The sequence below is a fragment of the Malus sylvestris genome, chromosome 7 (assembly GCF_916048215.2).
Source record: "Malus sylvestris chromosome 7, drMalSylv7.2, whole genome shotgun sequence".
NCBI lineage: Eukaryota > Viridiplantae > Streptophyta > Magnoliopsida > Rosales > Rosaceae > Malus > Malus sylvestris.
The window spans coordinates 15,425,054-15,431,394 of NC_062266.1; positions in this window are offsets into that span (position 1 = coordinate 15,425,054).

Here is a 6,341-nt window from a genome sequence, read left to right on the forward strand (position 1 = left end):
ACTTGAATGTATGATTCCGTATTAGTAACTATATTTTACAAATGGTTGTAAAAGTGTGACTAATAAGAAGTAGAAGATATATGAGAGAAGAAAAGGTGCTTCACATACGGAACGTGAATAAGATATAGATCTCTGCGAAAGCAGATAGTACTTACTTCCTCATATGAACTACCAAAGAAATTGGATTATAGTAATCTAATTGATTGTCTCTATAGTAGAGATGATATGGTAGTGTTAACTGTTTAGAATATAATGATGCTTAAAACCCAAAAGGTTGCAAGGTAGTGACTAATCCCAACTAAATTGTGATACCTCTAAAACATAAGTTACGAGTTGGTGAAACAAGGATGTTTTGGATCGATAGATCCGGATCCAATACCTTCTTGTTAAAATTGTATAGAGGCGAAATGTTCGAATCTTTATTCTTTTGGAAAGAAGAAAGAATCACAAAGTTGTTGAGGTTAATTCACTTAGATGTTAGTGGCACTTGTCCACAACATAATACTACTCATGTTATATGACATTCACCGAAGATCACTCTCGGTTGGACTATAGTTTATTTTGAATAAACACAAGTCCGAATACTTTGCAAAAGGTTTCAAAGAATTCAAGAAATGTAAATAGATGAGTAAGATATCTAAAGTATTTACCTCCTTAGATTTGATCCAAGGAAAGGTAACATTTTAGATGAGTTTCCTTGAAAGATATCAAGGAAAATAGCATCATAAGATAATGTATTTCTCCATTAGGAGAAGAACGAACTTGAATAAGATTTAGTTCGTTAAATGTTATCTATTACCCATATATAGGATATATACTTCTAAAACAATATGATTGTCGATGAGAAGATCTTCCAATATTTTCATGACTCCATAAGATGTAGTTGGAAAGAAAGACAAATCTTAAGCATGTTAAAGATTTGGGGTTGTGTGCTAACAAGCAATATTTGTTTGATAATAATCTTGTAGGATATCCTTAAAATAACTTTTGGAAATTGCTTCTATAAACCAACTAACAAATGTTGTTTTGTTGGGTAGTTCATTGTAATTCTACAATGTGATTTGCCTAAAAGCAAATGAACGAGAGATAGAACTCAAAGAATGGGTTCTTTGAGAGACAAGATAGTAATCAACAAATATAACAACCTAGTTCCTATACCACAAGCTCCAAGGTAGTCGATAAGAATGAAAATCCTTATGACTACATTGAGTGCATATACGATATATACTCAAGGAAATGGTAAAGTACCATTTGACTCGAAATAATGAAACCTTCATAGCTAATTGGTAGCTTAAGGTAACTACAATCAAAGAGAATGGTTGACTTTGAAGAAACCATCTTTGAGGTAGGCTTGGTTTCAATTAATTCGAAGATTGCTAGCTACAACTAAAATGGTGATTCAATGTTTTGACATAATATGGGTTTCCGAAACCATTATTAAGATAGTCTTGATAATATATGTCCAAAACTATAAATCACAAGACATGTAAGTTGTAGAGATCCATCCATCATGGATCTTAGCAAGTTAGTGGGAGCTATTTGCATTTTATGAGGAAAAAAGGATCAAATCGTTTGATTTCTCATCAAGATGTAAATGAATCTTTTGTTTACGAGTTTTACAAAAGATTAGTGGGAGTTAATCATGTTCCTAAAATTTAAGTATATATGATATATTAATTTTGGAAATGAAAAGAATACTTCTTCGTTAAAGTTATGACTTTAATACATTATATGAAGATAGAATGTATATGGGAGATATAGTCTATATACATGGGATGGAAATATATAATGATATATTTCATGATATAATTGGATTATATCAATCCCTAATAATAGACAATGGATGCTAGGAAGTTTCTCATATGATGATAAACTTCAATAAGAAGGACGATTCTAGTGAGACTAGCAAGTTGCCCTTCTCAAAGGGAACGTACCCTTTGACTCCCATAGAAATAATGCGTAAATTGAATCCTTTATGCATAAGCAGAAAGGTGATTTATGTATTTCATATTGTATGAAAAACATTGATATGAGTTGTACCTAGAACGGTACAAGACGATATCAGTGCAAGCCCAGGATCAGAACCGTGGCAACTGTCAAGTGAGTCCTTAAGTATTTAAGAAATACTTAAGGATAGATTCCTCAAAGAATGAGGAAGAATTAGAGTAACGTAATGGAAGCGTAAATGTATTAGATTATGAATCTGATCCATCATTGGATGTTTCTTCATTATGAATGAAGAGATAAACAAATATCTCTTTATTATGACTAAAGAGATATTTGGATGGAAACATTAAAGTAATGACTTTAGTGTGTTCCATTATGAATGCAAGATATATTGCCATATAGAAGTTTACAACAATGTTGTTTGGATGGGAAAGTTCATTTATGAACTCTCTATTCGATTCCAACCAGAAAGTGTATGACACTAATGGGGCGATAGCTCAAGCCTGGGAATCAAGGTCTCATCAAGATCCGAACACAAATGAGAGACTGAACCACATGATTGAGAATCATGTATAATGGTGACGTCGTTATTCTCAAGGTTGCTTCTGTGGATAACACATATAGATATCCACTGTCTAGGCCTACTATTCAGCCATTTATGAAATGACTACAGAAGAGGTATCATCAAGATGACCAAGCTGATTGGCTCTAGTGCAAGTGGGAGATTGTTGGAAATGTGCCCTAAAGCCAATCATGTGATGATACTTTACGGACATTTCACATGTTAAACTAATCTAGTTTTACATATAAAGGGCATACATTATTGTTTGAGCCGTCTCATATAAATGTTATATGCTTAAACGATAAAGTCCAAGGAATATGTGATTGGGAGAATGTAATCTAATGAAGTTAGATTCATGAGACCATTCTTTCGTAGACACATCCTAAACGTTCCTGATCATAGGATTGCCAATTGGGCGTTGACAGTCCGTTAAGATCAGTACGTACTATGTCTTCTATCAGGGAGAGTGATTAGTCTCGAGTCATTGGTGTGTGTGACATCAAGACAAGTACGTAGGTGCTCAATAGAGAATGAGTTCACTGAACGTGATCAACGAAGAGTTCTTATATTCCATGTCACATGAGAACTCATGGTTGGGATAATGCAAAGTAGTCCTTTGACCTGAGGCATCACAGTTGTCTTGTGGTTAAGTCCTTGATCTTTGATTATGTCAAAGTCACCCCCTCGGGGTGTCCACGGCATCGTTGGGGTTAAGCCACTTAGCTATGGAGACAAGTGAATGCGCAACAAGGGATCTCTAACCTTCAAACAGTTGAGGGAGAATACTCTATGATATGATTTGGAATCTCTGGCCAGAGTATGAATGAGATTAGGGAATGCGTTCCAAATCACATTCAAGGAAATCATATAAGCACACGAATCACATTGGATAGTAGACATGAATAAATAAACTATCATACCAAACAATGTGGTCAAGAGTATTAGATTAGAGAAGGACCGTATTGCATTTGTAATCCCGAACTGAATAGGTTCTCTAACCTCTTCTGATTAGCTTGGGTAACCATGATATGCTGCTAGGTGTCACTCATGGTTTGTGGAAGCCCTAAACGTGTGTAATCACTAAAGGGAGAATTGAAAATAGTTTCAATTCACAATCGATGTAAAATGGTTTTAATCGCCCACTACCTCGCTAAAAGGAACCTAATGGATCGCACACCGTAAAAGGTAGAGATTGGAGATTAAACGGAAATGAGTAAGAATGATTAAATGGTTTAATCATTTATTTATGGCAAGGATTAATTAATATGTTAATTAATCAAACGAATAAGTTCGTTAAAGACTTCGGGATAGTTTTGGACCTTAAGGCCCAATGGGCTTCGAACGTCAAGCCCATTAACTTAAGTTGTATGACAATTTAATGAATAAAGATTCATTAAAGCCCAAAAGCCCAAATCCCTTTAAATGGCCGGCCATATGTGTATGAATTAGGGTTTTGGTTGTTTAGGTCACTTAAAGAAGTGACTATATAAATGACTTTATAGCCAAATATTCATTAAGTGATTAAGGGTTTATTTTGGGGGAAAATTGGTGAGAATTGTCTCTCCATTTTCTCTCTAAAGAGGCCAACACCTTGGAGGGTACATCTAGCAATCCTACTACTCCAAGGTCACTCATTTCTTCTACAATCTAACCTTGGTGAAGAGACTTAGAGGTTCTCAATTTTGGGAACTTAGAGAACCTATTCTTCCATCCAAATCCATGGATCTAAGAAGCAAGGAATGAAGGCCCTATCTCTTTGGGTGATTAGCCTTTGCTTATGCAAAGAGGAATCTACAAAGGTATTAATTTCAACTCACTTTGTTTTGAGTTGATTAATTGGTTCACCAATCTACTAGGCTTTGAATTTCATGGTCATGTTTTGTTTTTGAGTGCATACAAGCATGATTCCGCCTTTAATTGTTAATTGCATGCTATATGATGTTGCTCAAATGAACATGTATTCACAAAATAATTCCTTCATCAATATCCCATGGCAGCTCAAGGCAAGATCAAAGAGTTCGAGTTGAAGTCAAGTTTGTTGCATCACATTCCAAAGTATCATGGGCTGTCCATGGAGGATCCAAACAAGCATCTAAAGGAATTTGAAGTGGTTTGTTCAAGCATGACCCCAGTCAACGTCGATGGAAGCATATTGAAGATGAAAGCTTTTCCATTCTCACTAATGGACAAGGCTAATGATTGGTTGTACGAATTGGCACCTGGAACCGTCACATCGTGGGAGAGCATGAAAAGAGCATTTTTAGAGAAGTTCTTTCCAACATCAAGAATCATTCTTTTGAGGAAGCGGATTAGTGGCATTCAACAAAATCAAGGGGAATCGTTTCCAGCCTATTATGAGCGTTTCAAGGCTCTTGTTGCATCATGTCCTCAACATCAAATGAAAGAAGAGCTTCTCATTCAATATTTCTACGAATGACTTCTTCCCATTGAATGACAAATGCTAGATGCCTCAGCGGGATGAGCATTGGTTGACCAAACACCGGTGGATGCCAAGACTTTAATTGCCAATCGAGCCTTGAATGCATAACAATATGAAGGCGTTGGACAAAGGGAGCCCCCACGGCAACAACCCCAAGTGAATGAGGTAAGTACAATTTCTGAAATTAAATCTCAATTGGCTAATCTCACTCTTCTTGTGTCACAGGTTGTTGACAAACCTGTTGGAAATGTGCCCTAAAGCCAATCATATGATGATACTTTACGGACATTTCACATGTTAAACTAATCTAAGTTTAATATAAAGGGCAAAGATTGTTGTTTGAGCCGTCTCATATAAATGTTATATGCTTAAACGATAAAGTCCAAGGAATATGTGATTGGGAGAATGTGATCTAATGAAGTTAGATTCATGAGACCATTCTTTCGTAGACACATCCTAAATGTTCCTAATCATAGGATTGTCAATTGGGCATTGACAGTCCATTAAGATCGGTACATACTGTGTCTTCTCTCAGGGAGAGTGACTAGTCTCGAGTCATTGGTGTGTGTGACATCAAGACAAGTACGTAGGTGCTCAATAGAGAATGAGTTCACTGAACACGATCAACGAAGAGTTCTCATATTCATGTCACATGAGAACTCATGGTTGCGATAATGCAAAGTAGTCCTTTAACCTGAGGCATCACAGTTGTCTTCTGGTTAAGTCCTTAATCTTTGATTATGTCAAAGTCACCCCATCGGGGTGTCCACGGCATCATTGGGGTTAAGCCACTTAGTCATGGAGACAAGTGAATGCGCAACAAGGGATCTCTAACCTTCAAACCGTTTGAGGGAGAATACTCTATGATATGATTAAGAATCTTTGGCCAAAGTATGAATGAGATTTAGGAAAGCGTTCCAAATCACATTCAAGGTAATCATATAAACACACGAATCACATTGGATAGTAGACATGAATAAATAAACTATCAAACCAAACAATGTGGTCAAGAGTATTGTATTAGAGAAAGACCGTATTGCATTTGTAATCCTAAATTGAATAGGTTCTCCACCTCTTCTGATTAGCTTGGGTAACCATGATATGCTGCTAGGTGTCACTCATGGTTTGTGGAAGCCCTAAACGTGTGTAATCACTAAAGGGAGAATTGAAAGTAAGTTTCAATTCACAATCGATGTGAAATGGTTTTAATCGCCCACTGCCTCGCTAAAAGGAACCTAATGGATCGCACACCGTGTAAGGTGAAGATTGAAGAAACAATGGAGATGAGTAAGAATGATTAAATGGTTTAATTATTTATTTATGGCAAGGATTAATTAATATGTTAATTAATCAAACGAATAAGTTCGTTAAAGACCTCGGGATAGTTTTGGA